Source organism: Mytilus californianus, unplaced genomic scaffold, assembly GCF_021869535.1.
Source record: "Mytilus californianus isolate M0D057914Y unplaced genomic scaffold, xbMytCali1.0.p SCAF_10, whole genome shotgun sequence".
Taxonomy (NCBI): Eukaryota; Metazoa; Mollusca; class Bivalvia; order Mytilida; family Mytilidae; genus Mytilus; species Mytilus californianus.
The window spans coordinates 7,357,628-7,374,346 of NW_026262582.1; the positions used below are offsets into that span (position 1 = coordinate 7,357,628).

Sequence of the window (16,719 nt, forward strand, 5' to 3'; positions counted from 1 at the left end):
TCGGTTATAAATGGTCTTCAACTTCGTTATATATTATTTGGATTTGCAACTGTTTTGATCCGACCGCAACTGATGAATCTAATGTAGCGCGTCTGTAGTACCTATTTTTATAAGCTTGGTATCTTTGAAGATTGTCTTATTACCACTGGATCAGAATCACTGCTGATGCATGTTTCATCCCCGAGGGTATCACCAGCCCAGTAGTCAGTACTTTTGTGATGATATAAGATCTCATCGAAATGGTTTTTGTTTCTGTAAACTAACTGTATTTAAAATGTTGAAATCCTCTAATCCTACAGTTTTTCTTATCGCAGATATTGATTGCTTGAGCCATACTGTGGATTCATTATTATTTGTTGTATACCAATTTTCGTGGATTTTGTTGGTTTAGTTAGACTACATATTTAAATGTGCGACGAAATACGTATTTTCGTAATGCTTGTCTGCAGGATAAGGAAAGCCTAGAACTCCAATGTCAACGTCAATTCGGTATTTCCCCGATCCACGAAAACAAGTATCCACGAAAATAAATGAATCCCCAGTGTTTGGAAAATTTTCCGGAATTTTTTGTTACAGCTGCTTTACTTCAAGCGCCATTAATGAGTCATATGTAGACGAAACGTGCGTGTGGCGAACACAACTAATAGCCTGGTTCATTTTATGAGTGTTTGCACAAACTAATGTTAGCCAAATATCTTCGATAATTTGTCTTTTATAGTGTTAAGTCTAACAATATGACAGACATATCATTTATCTTAATTTTGATCGAATTCCCTTTCAAATACAGCGTGCTTGTCTACAAGCGAATAAACTTTATCTAAAACCATTAATCAAGATAATTAATAGTAAGAATGACGTAAACGTCTCTTTCTCAAAGGACATATGCTACTTTTTAAGAATTGAATTCTGGATGAAACTAGGCGTTATCGATCAAATTCAACAATTTTAAGATGGCCAACCGTATTCCTGTTCTTTGTATATGCATTTGAAACGGTTAGTACATGGATGATGAAATTATTTTAAATAATACCTTATTCTTCAATCTATTCATCTCTAGTGGCAGTTTTCAAACAGCCTGTTTATTCTGCAGATGTCTTCACACGTCTTTGAAAATTTGTTCTTTTCAATGAAAGAAACAGATCTTGTATAGAAGCTGTATTTATCATTTTAATGATATATGTGTTAAATGAATGAAAACGACGAATATCATTGAAATTGTTTGATTTTACATTTCAACTGCTTAAAACAAAATATATATCAATTGTCAAACATAAAAATGACAGATTTATAAGGAACCAAATGTTACATAATGAAAAACATCTCTATATTAAGTTATGTTAAAAAAGCATTTATGAACTATACTATTTATGTAAATACAAACTCTAGTTATACGTTCCTCTTTTGATTACAGATCATAATCTGTTTCAGTTCTTATACTACATTGGCTTTCAAATATTGGGGATTCAGCGGCCTTGGTGAAGGTACGTGTAAATCAAGAAAAGCGCTTCGGACGCATGCAATTTACAAAGTGTTGGTTCCATTTTTTCTAAAAGTTTTCTGTAGTCTTGTCCATTCAAACCTATCTGTGAAATATTCGACAGTGAGTATAGCAATCTGAAAGAATTACTTGTAGATCCGTAATGGTGCATGTGAATCAATGTACCTTTATAATTATTGATTTTGAAGCATCAAAGTAATTAAAGCCAATAACTGTATTACTGTCATATAAATACGTCTGTTGTTTTATTTAATCATTTTTATCAATGATAGATGGATTTCAGAAAATGTGGTTGACATACATAGAGTACAAATCATTTTGTATGTATGTGTTTTCGATAAACGAGGATACGGATGGGGTTTACAGAATATAAAATGATAAACAAAGCAATACAAAATAAAGAAAATGACCTTAAAGTTTAAAGAAATATACATAAATAAAGGAATATACTGCCCAGACTATCAGAAAAAAGTAAAATCACAAAAATACTGAACACCGAGGAAAATTCAAAAACGAACGTCCCTTATCAAATGGCAAAATCAAAAGCTCAAACACATCAAACGAATGGATAACAACTGTCATATTCCTGACTTGGTACATGAATTTTCTTAAGTAGAAAATGGTGGATTAAACCTGGTTTTATAGCTAGCTAAACCTCTCAATTGTAGACAGAAATACTTAAATACTTCGTAAAGTTATATAAATGTATGAATATGCAATGCTTTTAACAGGACAACAAGTGCTAACAACAGCTGACGCACGTGCGGAGTAATCATGTGATACAAACAATTTTAAGGTAACAACTGTATATAAAAGTAAGTTATTGAAGTATGCACAATATCGTTTTCTTCACCCTCAATATAATAGTTTAACCTTTTTTTATATTAGATTAATAGCTGTTGATAATAAACCTACGTATGCGAACGAATTGAAATAAAATGTGGTAAAAATGCTAAATATTTTGCATTTATAATTTCTGGAATAACTCATTTTCTTAAATTTACGTTATAAAAGAAAAAAAACGAAACCCTCACTGAAAGAGTACACGTACAATGTATTAAAAGTTAAGCAAAGATAAAATAATGGTTGTGAATAAGTTTTGATATTTCTGAAGGATGTGGTACAGGACAAAGAACTATAAAAGGTCTTTTTCAAAGTTTTTTCTTATATTATACTGTAACACCACTATTCAGGTTAGGAGAGGGCTGAGCGCTCACAAACATGTTTAACCTCGCCACATTATTTATGTGCCTATCCCAAGTCAGGAACCTGTAATTTAGTGGTTGTCGTTGGTTCATGTCTGTCAAAATTGTTTTTGTAAATTGTTTTGTTATAGATTATGCCGTTAGTTTTCTCAATTGAATTGTTTCATATTTTTCATGTCGGGGCCTTTTGTAGTACAGTTTTTTTTTCTCATTGATGAAGGCTTACGGTTTCCTATAATTGCTTACATTCACTTCATTTGAACTTTGGTGGATAGTTGTCTCATTGGCAATCATACCACATCTCTTAATTTTTATATTTAATATGACACACTCTTCTCGTTATAAGGGAATGCATGCACAAATGATACAATTAATGAATAATGACAGGTGCCTTTCTTCATTTATATACGACATCCAATGTTTTGTTCTGTGGTTAGATATAGGAACTAGGTACCTGATGCTCAAAATTTCTGAGTGTGGATTCGATTGTCGATTGATTTGTGCATATCATGAGACGATTGTTTCAGGGTTTGTTCTTGCGTTTGAATTTTAATAATTTGTTGCCATTAGTTTTTTGTTTTATTTGTTTAACCCGAAACATGGATAAAGTTGTGTTGCCTTTTATCTACAAAGGTGCAAACTCCAAAATATATTTCTTTGGTGATAAGTAATAATCAATGTGTAATGGTCAATTCACACGTAAAGAAGACCTTGAGTTTTAAACAACTTTGTTTACCGATTTTAAAAACTCATAAAAACATTTAGAAGATGCAAATGGAATCAAATGAAAAAACCGTAAGACATCGTATTAAAATAAAAATTAATTAAAGAAGATTTTTAATACAATTTTTAAAGCACTTTTTTGCCTGAGAAGCGGTAGCACTAAGTCCTATAAAATGTGTTTTGTCACTTACTTTCATAAATCTCACAATTTGCAATATCGGAATTCAGTCTTATAATTAAGATAAAGATGTGAACCAATTTCCGTAAGTGTAAAGCCTTTTTTAATTAATCAAATATTGTCGCCACCAATAAAGTACAAAAAAAACGATTTTATAAGTTTCCACTCATTTGCAAACATCTGTGATACCTTTTGAATTAAGTTATTAAACAAAATTATTATCGCTTTAATTTACTCGAGCAGTTCTGTTTTTGAAGATTTGTCGGTTAAGTTAAAATACGCATCGATTTCCAATCGGCGTAAAATTTAAAGAGAAATTAAACTAACGCGTATGTTGATTTTCACCTGATTGAGAATGTGTACGAGACATTTTTAATAAATGTGATTTTCTAGTGCAATTTTAATTAATAAGCATTTTAAAATACAGATTTCATTGCCCATAAGGAATATATATGTCGATACTCATTATCACTATTTTATATAGTTATATTAATATTCAAATGTTTGATGTTATTTTATTGCGAGTGAAAAATGTTTTTCATGCTAAAATGCATTGTGTTATGATAAAAAAGAAACAAAGGATATGGGATATCCATCCATGACACAAAATCATGCACAGCACAAAAGACACAGAAAACTAAGAAACAGCGCTTTAATTGCTGTTTTTCATTTCAAAGTCACAGGGAGGCCTTTAACACAGGTCAAAAAACTCTCACCTCGCTGCAAGTTTAAGACGGTCCCTAGCACTGGTTCGAGTGGAATTCTTTGCAAACAGAAATAATGTCCGTTCATTTCTACTGCAATTAATCAGGAATAATATTGCGTCAGACAAAAGGAAGATAGTTTAATCCTATTTAGAGAAGTTAATCCATGTTGTATATTAGAATGCAACGGAATTCACAGATGCTCAAATCTCGCAAAATCCTTTTTGTATATTCAAATAATCAGAACAATATTAGGGAATAATATTAACAGCAAACGGATTGATACTATCTGCGTCTTTATTCGAATTCACACTCAATTTATATAATGTAACGGTGGTTCATAATACACATTAGTCCGAATAACAGAACAGACAGATGTTATGGTATCATAAAAGCTACCACAACGAAAACAGGTATCTCGTGAGTCGAGATAGAGACACATCTTAACGGTCAACACAGTCATGAAGGAGTTTTTGGAAATAACGTTTATCAATTTAACCTTCGAGCGTCAAAGCTAAACGAGTCTTACTCTACATGAGCACTTGAAATCATTTCCGGGTTTTTTATGTGGTTCGTGTTGTTCAGTCTTTTGTTTTCTATGTTGTGTTTTGTACACTGCTATTTGTCATTTGGTTTCTTTTCGAGCGGATAATGATACAAAAATGGAATATGGTTTCTTCAATCAACCGTGCATGATTGTTCATTTTTGACATGCATAAGCACATAACATAAGAATAACGAGATTTTAATATTTTTGTTACAAACCAATGTATATTAATTGCAATTCCATTATTTTAAACTTAAACTTATGTGAACTAATTTGAACTGGCACCTAGCGTGACGCTTTTATTTTAAAAATCAAATCTTTATAAGCATATCAGAAGGAGATGTAGAAATATTGGGTTATTTTAGTGAACAATTTTTTATCTATCTGTCGACAACGTAAATAAATATAATAAAATACATCTTAAATTGGATAAAAGTTGGGAGATATGTTCATAAATGAATTAAAAGTATTAACACAAATACTGAACTCCTAGGTAAAATTCAAAAAGGGGAAGTCTATAAAAACTGCCAAAATCGAAGCTTAGACAATACCAGCTAACTGTAATTATAACAGATAACATATGCATGTGAATGCTAATTACAACTTTTTACAATACGTACAGGCAGTAGTTTTAACCTTTTTTGGGGTTAAACAGCTTCAATGGAAAGAGAAGAAAAATAAGTAAAAAAAACTATTTATATGAAATAAATGTATAGAAATATTACTATAAACCGGATGCATTTGGAAAATAAATGTTCATTTACCAATACCCTCGACTGAAACAAGTCTATATATAATAGGCTGTCATTAAATACAACATATTGACATGTAGAAAAAAATTAGATCAGATTTAATTTTATATATTTCATTTTAAATAATAGTTTCATTCATCGCTATAACATTAACATAACTTAAGATTGCAAAATTTATCTTTTAAATACCAAATGGGGCAAGTGCGAGCAAAACTAGAGCCCCATTTGGAATTAACTTATCCGGTATATTACGTATTAGGTCACTAGAACACTGTGTAACTAATATAATCATACCTCCTATAAACTTCTATGAATATTATTGGTGTAAAGTGAATACGTAGAAACCAGTGGGCGTGTCATATTTTTAAATACACTGTTAGTAGTTAGTGGTAGAGTTACGTTCCTGTAAAACAACACCGTGTTGTTCTGAAATTAACATACATTGTAACGGCACATAAGTATAATGTTTCAAGTTTTTAGACTAAACAGGTGTTAGAGACGCTGACATTCTCACTGTTAATAATTGAAAGTGCTGTTTAATGTTGTGTTAAAATTGTGATACCAAGGTTTTTTTTCAAATTAAATTGTTATTGTTGGGATATAATTTTGTAGATACCAGTGCGAAAGGTTGTTTATATTGAAGCCCTGATCACATTTATAGTCCACCAGACATTGCTTTAATAGATCATATTGATCACTATAACAGCAACTGATAAATATCTTATTTTATTTACAACTTTGACTAAATTCCCCATATTAAGACAGTTGGTAAGACAAATTCGTTCCACAGTGTGCTTGTGACTTGATACAATATATACGGGGTCAGTAAATTCCGTATGGGGATCAATCTTCGCCCGCTCTCGACGCCCCATATGTAATTTACCGACCCCGCATATATCGTATTAGGTCATTAGCATATTGTGTAAGGTCTACATTGCTTAAAGGAGTTAAAACTTAGGTTTGCGAATAAGTTATAAAGATAAAGAAATGTTTCACAGCCACATGTATATCATACCAGTCCCAAAACCCTGATTAATGGGTATCTCTCATACCATCAGCAGCAGTGTAAAGTGTAAGAGTTGGTTCAGTATTTTTGTTGATTCTTATTGGTTCTTTTGATTTTAATGTAATGATCTTTAATACTATTTTCATACAGATGAAGTGGAAATGTGCTTTTGATGCAGATTTCAAAACAACAAATGTTTATGACACTGCTTTCGCTGGTTGTGTTGGACCCAAAACGCTTTCACAACAAAAATAAATGTATACAAACACGTTTCGACGCATTTTGACCTGATTTGATCACAATATCCAATGAAAGTCTCAATTTTGATTATTGCATCATTACATAATTTAAATCTGTCTTAGGGAGCACAGAAATAGTCACATCTAAAAATTATGAAAAATCACTTTATAAATTTCGTGCGTCCGAAACGCTATTCTGGGTTTACCATTATCAAGAACGCTCAAAGACGTTTATTTGGAAGCCGGAAAGAAGAGGATGTATTAGAAACGAAACAGTTGAAAAGAATCAATATGAATCTATAATAGCATGCTGGAAAACGTTAATAAAACGTATTACACCGATTTAAGTACGAGCGCGCCACACAACTTTCATGAATAAGTTCTTCAGGTATGTTAAGCATTTGAGAGCATCGAAACCAAATAGGTTTGAATATACATGTAACAACAGTTAATGTTAACTTTGCAACTTATCATTCTTTTGATTAAATCATTTTAAACAGAAAATGTAAGCAAAATATATTGCTTATCGTTGAAAATACTTGCAGGGAGGTTTTACTTATTAATCAATATGTTTGACATTTTTTTTTTTTTGAGGAATGGAATTAGAATGATAGTAACTTGAAAAAATATATCTGCAAGGTAAAAAGATCATGGTATCAAAACTATTTTTCTACTTAAATGACATTTATTATTTGTATTTGAGCTACAAAGAATTTTACGTCACCAATTCAAAATCAAACCCGACATAAACGTATTTCAGTTTGTACGATTTAAAGTTTGTAAATTATATTTCACATCTTCGTAAAAATATGGTCGCAATGAAAGATTTTATTGAATCAAAAGATATACAGTGTAGGACTGCATGATTTCACGTCAGCAGAATAAATTTTTTTTTTCTATGAGATCACCTCAGGTTTGTGTTGCCCATTCTTTAGTTTTTGTTGAGCCTGTGACTTTTGTCGCAGAAAGCTCGACATAGGGATAGTGATCCGGCGGCGGCGGCGGCGGCATTAACTAACTTCTTAAAAGCTTAATATTTCAATAGGTAGAAGACTTGGATGCTTCATACGTTGACTATAGATGCCTTTTGATATGAAAAAAAAAATTTTTGTAATGTTATTTTCTCTCTTATTATGAGTAATAGGATAACTATATTTGGTATGTGCGTACCTTGCAAGGTCTTCATGTCTGTCAGATAGTTTTAACTTGAGCACGCCCTCATTTCATGGATCAGTGAACAAGGTTAGGTTTTCGTGGTCAAATCTATATCTCAGATACTATAAGCAATAGGTCTACTATATTTGGTATATATAATGATTGTAAGGTGTACATATCCAACTTGCAGGTGTCATCTGACCTTGACCTCATTTTCATGGTTCAGTGGTCATAGTTTAGTTTTGTGTTTTGGTCTGTTTTTCTAATACTGTATTCAGTAGGTCAACTATATTTGGTGTATGGAAATATTTTGCAATGTACATGTCAGTCTGGCAGGTTTTATTTGACCTTGATCTCATTTTCACAGTTCATTGCTCAATGTTAAGTTTTTGAGTTTTGGTCTGTTTTTCTTAAACTTAGCAATAGGTCAACTATATTTGGTGTATGGAATGATTGTAAGGTATATATGTCTGTCTGGCAGGTATCATCTGACCTTCACCTCATTTTCATGGTTGATTGGTCAATGTTCAGTTTTCCTGGTTAACTTTGTTTCTTAGATACTTTAAGCAATATGTCTGTCTGGCAGGGTTCATCTTACCTTGACATTTTCATGGTTCATTGGTCAATATAGAATTTCCATGGTTTGGTCTGTTTCTTTTATAATATAAGCAATAGGTCATCTATATTCTGTGTATGAAATGATTTTATTAAAGGTGTACATGTATTTCCGGCTTGGTTTATCTGACCTTGACCTCATTTTCTTGGATCATAAATGTTAATGTGATACTTGTAGTAAAACTTTATGTGTAGAACTATCAACATAAAATCAGACAGACATATATACCTTATAATCATTCCATACACCAAATATAGTTGACCTATTGCTAAGTTTAAGAAAAACAGACCAAAACTCAAAAACTTAACATTGAGCAATGAACCGTGAAAATGAGATCAAGGTCAAATAAAACCTGCCAGACTGACATGTACATTGTAAAATATTTCCATACACCAATGGTCAGTATAGAAGGCGAGACATTCGTGTGCACTCTTGTTTGTGTAGTGTTTTGTAGACTTTTTTTTGTCTATTCGTTAGTTTTCTTTTTGCCAATGATTGTTTCTCTTTTACTAACGTTTTTAATTGTCCCCTTTGTATCTAATGTCTCTTTTATATTACGTCAATTTGGAGGAAACAGGTTTTCCTGGACTGATTTTGACGCTCTCTATCTCGCACGTTTTAGAGATCATGCGATTCCATCTGTGTTTGTGTGTTACCTTCATTTGTCTTCTTACTCAATATATGAGATTCGAACATCAATAAACTGCTGTTACTTATATTTGAATGGATATTTTTTTCACGTACCATTTTGTCAGTACATTGACCAAGATTAAACATGGAGGTTTAAGATAAAAAAAAAACTAGTTTAACTGCACCACATACATATAAACTCGACAGTTTTTGTGTTATCTTTTTCTTATTTGAAATATTTCGTGATAATGGCAGACCTTGATCGTTTTTCTTTAATTTATTCGACTCCGGGCTCCAACATTCTTTTGTTCTTAGATATGATGTGAACAATTAACAGGTAGACTGAAGTGGCTACCAAAACAATACACACATCTAAGATTGAACAACAAAACCCCACCAAAAACCGTGTGCTCCGGAAGGTATCTTTTATGTTGTTTATAACAATTAAATATCCGGTTAGAACTGCAGTGACTGTATATTAGGCTCATGACCAATCGAACATTAAACAATATTTAAGCAAAGTTTATAGTTTAACTGCATTTGTTGATTATAATTGCAATTAAAGTATCATTTGTTATATGCAAATTATCTTCATAAAGCTTTATTTCCAAGCTTGTCACGTCGATTTTCAGTTTTTCAGTTTATAGAACTTAACTCTAAAACAAGATTCCGCATAACACTCTGTAAAGCGCGTACTTTTAAGAAAAAGACATGTGTTTCCTAATTTATAGCCCAACTACTTCTTTATTCTCTACTTCTAATTTTTAAATGTTTAGCATTAATATATTAAAGGCATATAGTGAAAAAATGCTATAATCTTTTCCAAAAATGGGCAACAAGAAGTGAGTATTTAATATCTCTTATCTTTAAGAATAATTATAAATCATCAATTTAAATATATTATACTGTAGATTTATTTATTTCCGTGGTTACCAATTTTATTGATTTAAGAAAAATTGTATTTTCATTGATATTTGATTTTGTTTTTTAGCCAAAGTCTTTTTACTAGCCTATTGGAATATTATACTTCGTTGAACATTTAAATTCGTGGTTTATCTATACCCACGAAGTCACCGAAAATTGGTATCCCAATATTGCTAATGAAAAGTAAAATCACAAATATACCGAACTCCAAGGAAAATTCAAAACGGAAATTCCCTTATCAAATGGCAAAATCAAAATCTCAAACACCTCAAACGAATAGAAAACAACTGTCCTATGCCTGACTTGTACAGACATGTTCATTTGTAAAAAATGGTGAATTAATCCTGGTTTTATAGCTAGCTAAACCTCTCGCTTGTATGAATGTCGTATAGAATTCAATTATATTGACAACAATGTGTGAGCAAATCAAACAGACATAATAGTCAAAAATAGGGGTAAAGCTGCCAACATTGTGTTATAATCTTAATCACTATAAAAACAAAACAAACAAAGCAAAACAAAATGCCATATAGACACTCTACTGATTTCGTGGTTAAACCAAATAATCCACAGTACGTGATCACCATGCAATACTAAATTTGAATGATTAATTAATTATGCAAAACTGATCTCATTGTTACTATAAGTAATGCTTAGAGTTCTAACTGAATGAACAAAAAATATATTTTGTACGGAAAAGAAGATGCAATATAAAACATTGCTTAATAAGTTTTATAAAGAAATATTTAATATTCAATCAGCATTAAAAATCTATTCAAGCTTGAAATTAAGCTAAAATAAATATTTACAATAATTTAACCACATTGAAAAAACTCTTTTCGAGTGTATGTCACACGCTTTAACAATACATTCGTAACATGAAGCTAAACAATCCAATTTGCAATAGTCAAAACAAATGCCTTCAAACTGATGTTTTAACATACAAAAATAAATTCGCCATTGACAATATGAATGCATAGGAAAACCACACAGTTATGTTCAGTAGTCAAAATAAATAAAAAAACAATTAATGTGAGAGGTTTAGCTAGCTATAAAACCCGGTTTAATACACCATTTTCGACATAAGGAAATGCATGTACCAAGTTTTTAATTCTCCTTGGAGTTCGGTATTTATTGTTATTTTACTTTTTAGCTAAAGCACCCTTGGTGTATTTATCCTACTTTTACCTTTAAGTATGAAGTAATGTATGCTGATAATCAGTTTTGTATTTCACAGAATCAATTTCCCGACTACCAATTTGTCGACGGCCTTCGTCCGATTATGGAAACATTGATACTCAAGAGAATGATTATCCATCTGTGTTCCGTGATTTAACAAAAAGAATAATTAAAGGCCTACTTGACTTTCTTTATTCTGAATCAATTTTCAATCTCACTGTTGCTGAAAAAGTCTCCGTTTCTTCTAACTACATTTTTATTGCTGATCTCTATCTACCACCCAAAAAAGACGTACTAAAGTACCTTGATAATAGAGGTCCTCAACCTCAGCGAGAAGCACATGTAATGATTTCAGAGGAGCTTTTCCTGTACCAGATGTCATTGAAATTGTTGTTCGTCCTCTGTCAAAGCCTTCAGGCTACCAACATGTTCCATACCGTCCTAAATTTTTTCCTTTCATTGACAGACCATTCAATGCAGCAGACAAAATTGGAACAAACATGGATTTGTTAGACAAGAAACTAGGTGATATGCTGTTTGACTTGTATGGAGGTCGTTTAGTTAATTGTGGTAACAGGTGCTTGACAGCTAACTTATTTAACCAGGTCACCTCAGTATTATCCGGCGTAAGGAAGAGGAGATACTTTTGGTAGTTATATTGTGACGTAGACTATAGTGTAATAAGGCCTTTGGATTTTGTTTTTTAGTTGAATATGAGCTTGACAAATTTTTGCTGCCGAAAATATGGTTTGATGGACATTTGATCAAATGTTTGGAAGATGTTCTTCAATATTACCTTAAATACAAAAAGTTCCTTTTCCAAACATAACTGAAAAATCTCGACGTACTTTAAAATCAAGAGGAACGCCACCATTCAAGATACCATTAAGAGACCCACAGCAAGTTTCCCCGGACGGTAAGCGATATGATATATACGACAGACATATAGCATACGGTTATTGGGAATTCGATGTTGCAATTGCACCTTACTATGAACCAAGGCTAAATGATATTCGATATAAAAATAAACGTATTGCGTATGAAATAAGTACACAGGAACTAGCAACCGCTTATTTCGGCTCTAAGCCTTATGAATATAAAGCTTTATATCAGGACAACAGATACCAGGCGGGTACTTTAGCAAAATATCTGGTACCTGGAGTTGATTGTCCTTTGTATGCTACCTTCCTTAGTTCAGCGTTCAAGGTTGAGTTTCATAATAAACCTCTATTTAATCAACACGCATTTTGTGTATTTGAATTCAACACAGGGCTTCCACTTCGGCGTCACCACGCATATTTTTAAAATGTTCACAGCTTTTGCGAAGGAGTTAAGAATATTGTTTTGATATTACGGACAATTCCGTCTGTCTTTCCGTATGATTACATTATTGATTTTATATTTTATCATAATGGTGTCATTAAGGTTAAGATAACTGCGTCCGGTGTCGTGGTTGGGTCATGGTATGGACGAGACTATCGATTTAGTTTCCAGCTCGAAGATAATCTCAAGGCACCTATACATCAGCCCCTGTTTCACCTCAAGGTTTACCTTGATATAAAGGGAACAAAAACCAGATTCGAAACTCTTGATTTTGAACCTGTAGTTACTCATAATTAAGTATGCGATAACCCCTACTCCTCAATAGTGTAAAATAAATTTACGAAATGGCTAAAAAAGACTGAACAAGAAGGAGCCTTCAAATATGATTTTAACTTTCCAAAGTATTTAACTTTTGTTAATAATAATGTGAAAGACAAGTATAGAAATTCGGCAGGTTATAGGTTGATAAATACTGGAATGAATAAAAACACCCGACCTCCGAATGATACTTACAATTCAGCTGTCTGTTGGTCGCAGTATCAAGTGGCAGTTACAAAGTACAAAGACAGCGAACCAACAAGTAGCAACATGTTTACAAATTACGATAATCCTGTATTTACCTTTAAAGAATTTATCGAAGATAACGAAAATATTGTAGATGAGGTAAATTATCTATTTAAAAACATTTTTATTTGCAGATGTGCTATGTGAGATTTATACCCATCTCACACACGTTTACATAGCGTATTCATTTGGGATATCATATTCTCTGTATTCAAAGTACAAAATGTTTTTGTCCTATTTGTAATATTCATTATATTAGACAATTTCTTAGTTCATGCTCACCTAAAAAATTAGTTGGATCATACAGATGTCACGTTAACCCGTGGGAGAGTTGTTTTTATGTAGAAAGGTTTCCATTTTTGTTTCGTTTGGTTTTGATCAAATATATTCCTTTACTGGCCTCTAATATTACATTTTATTCACTAAAGCAAATACTTCAAGCTTCTGAAATAGATAGATCGCGACTGCTTTTTAATTGGTTACACCGGTTGCGTTCCGAGGCATAAATGACGTCATTGAATAATTAGTTCTTACTATGCCAAAATAACATAATCATTGTGACATAAGATATGCACTGGAAAATGCACGAATTTGAAAGTCTTCTATTGAGCATATTCATATTATCATTAAAAAAAATAGATATTGTTAAAGTGTAAATTGACTAAATGTATTCATTTAATTCAATTAGTTTTTCAAATATATATTTAAACCAAGTTCTATCTCATTGCTACATGTACATCTCTTAACATATATATTTATGTATCAACATATTTATGTTGACAAGACCTTGTTGCCTGTGTTACAATGGGACTGTACGACATTCCTCATAAAGAAGATATACCCGTGACGCATACTCCGGGAATGTCTAGAAGTTTCTATCTTACGCCATTGAACTATTTTGATGAGAGCCCTGGAATTTCAGTTAACAATGCAGTTCGAATAGATGCTGTGGAAAAACAAGGCAAAACAGAGTCAGTTAATATTCATCGATATGGGACAAGGAGTGATGTAGATTGCATTCCAAAGAAAAATACATTTAAGGCGAAGTTAAAAGAAAATCCATGTCCTGTTGTAGAATGTTAATATAGAATAGATATGTATAATAAACATTATAAAGGGGAAATTCTGACTTTCTTGATGACTTATAGTCTGTTGTAGAGGGTTAAGATGGGGTTCCTTCATTTCCGTATTCTTTAATTTTTTTAGGTTATTTTTCTGTATTCCATATATGTTTTGCCCACTATTCTCTATTCTTTATATTTTAGCACCCCATTATTCTTTATTCTTTTTTTTTTTTTGCCCTATTTTTCTCTATTCTTTATTTATTTTGCCATTTATTCTGCACGTTTTGCCCATTACTCTCTCTATTCTGTAAACCCCATCAATCCCCTCGTAGATGCCAATAAATTAAGGTATCACATACTTAACAATAAACAACGAAACACTGAGGTAACTAAACATTGCTGAGTTACCGTATTCTACTGAATTACCGTATTCATCTTAGCATAATGGAAGTCTCAACATTAAAATCAAACAAAAGCCAAAATTCTGATATGATTTGTTGATGTAAACAAGTTACAGAACTGCTTTAAGCCAGTCATGCAAACACGTTTCAACAGAGAGGTGAAAGATATCAAAGGGACATTCAAACTCATAAGTCGAAAATAAACTGTCAACGCAATGGCTAAAAAAGAAAAATACCAACAGGCAAACCAGGTGATCAATCTATTTCGGTAGGTCACATTCGGGATTAAAAATCTATTCAAGCATTTTAAGATTTCGTATCTTTAAGTATTCAGGATAAGAGTGCTTCTAGTGAGATAAAAATTTAAAAAAAAGTCGCTCCGGAAGAATCAAATTTAATATTGTGTTAATTTCATTTTAAGGTAAAATATTAGTTTTTAAGGGTTCATTTCGCTAGAAAGTTATTTAACACATATTATATACGTTGGTGTATTTCAATAAACGATGATATATTTGAATAACATGCAAGTACCTGTTACAAAAATATACCACAATTGTTTTCTCTTTAGACGACACCTCTAATGATATTATGTTTTTATACAATTCCATAAATATCTCTCATCATTACTCAAAAAGACTACCTTTTGTTTATGATCTGACCTATCTGTGTTTATGTTCCATGAAAAAGCATTTAATTGATAAGATGAGCATAATAATCGTTTATAAACATTAAATTCTAAATTAAATCATTTGCAGAATAGTTGTAGGAGTTTACTTCGTAGTTAAATGTTGCATAACACAGCGTGTTGAATAATATATTCAAAATCCTAATTTATAGTTGATATTTATTAAAAGTATTGAATATTTTAAATTTCACTCAATTTAAACATAAACTGATTGCACTGAATTTATTTCGTTTCTTAAACTAGTTTATTTGTTTAGTCCTTTTGTTCACGAATGGAATAGCAAGCAATTATTCATTGCCGGGAAGTAATTTATTTGACTGTTAATTTTGTTGATATTGAACTTTCTATCAAAAGTCGATCAAATGTCCATTACTATATATAAATCATATTTCATTCGTCAGGTATTTTAGTGCACATATGTTATTTAAATCAAATGTGGATTGGTTCTTGTCTACATAGGACTCATAAGTGGCCAAAACAAACAAGAGGTTAAGAGGGCATCGAAAACCAAAGGTTCCAAAAAAGTTACGCAATGTCTCTCTTAGACCATCTGTACTTAACTGGGTAACTGGGGCGCTAGATAAATCTAAGTGTTTCGATCGATTTTTGATTTTTGTTTTGTCAATTCTTTTGCAGAAGATGAACGCATTACTATAATTAGGGATATTGTATGTGATAAAGCAGATAAATCTTGTTCAAAACAATCCGAATATCACAAATTCAAACAGATTGAGTTCATAGGGCTCAATATGGTAAACAGTTTATACTGATCCGGTATTATTTATGTTTTCTTATATATTTCAATGGATAAAGGAATCTATATTGACTTAGTATTTCTATAAAACATTGACTCATGTTTGTTTTCCTTCACTTATGTTCTCAATTCTGGCCGTGGCGACGAAAATTAAGGCGACAGTAGTTTACCGAAATTAAAATATTGTAAATCGATTCAAAATAGACAAACCAAGATAACAAACAAAAACTGAGAGAAAATCATGAACTCCAGAGTAGCGCGATCGGGAAAGCTAGGCATGCATAACCAGTCATGCGAATTTACACTCAGTCATAAAAACTCTTTTAGTTATAAAACTCTTTGAGTATTCATGTACTTATTTATCATTGGCTTTCGGATGATTGTGCTTTAGCGTCAGAAACGCGCTTCAGACAATCCAAACGTATTAAGTATTATTTCATTTTAAAAATTCACACATTTTGCAAAATTTCTCATTAGATTTTTATTTGAAACATTAAGACATTTTTCAAACGCTTTTATTTCTCAGGGTTTTCACATTCTGAAGCGAACTCCCTTTTCTAAATTGATATCGA

At 31.8% G+C, this 16,719-nt stretch overlaps 1 pseudogene; it reads left to right on the top strand.

Annotated features, from left to right (window-relative positions):
- Positions 1-7,670: 7,670 nt before the first annotated feature.
- Positions 7,671-14,326, top strand: LOC127718659 (putative amine oxidase [copper-containing]; annotated as a pseudogene).
- Positions 14,327-16,719: the final 2,393 nt, after the last annotated feature.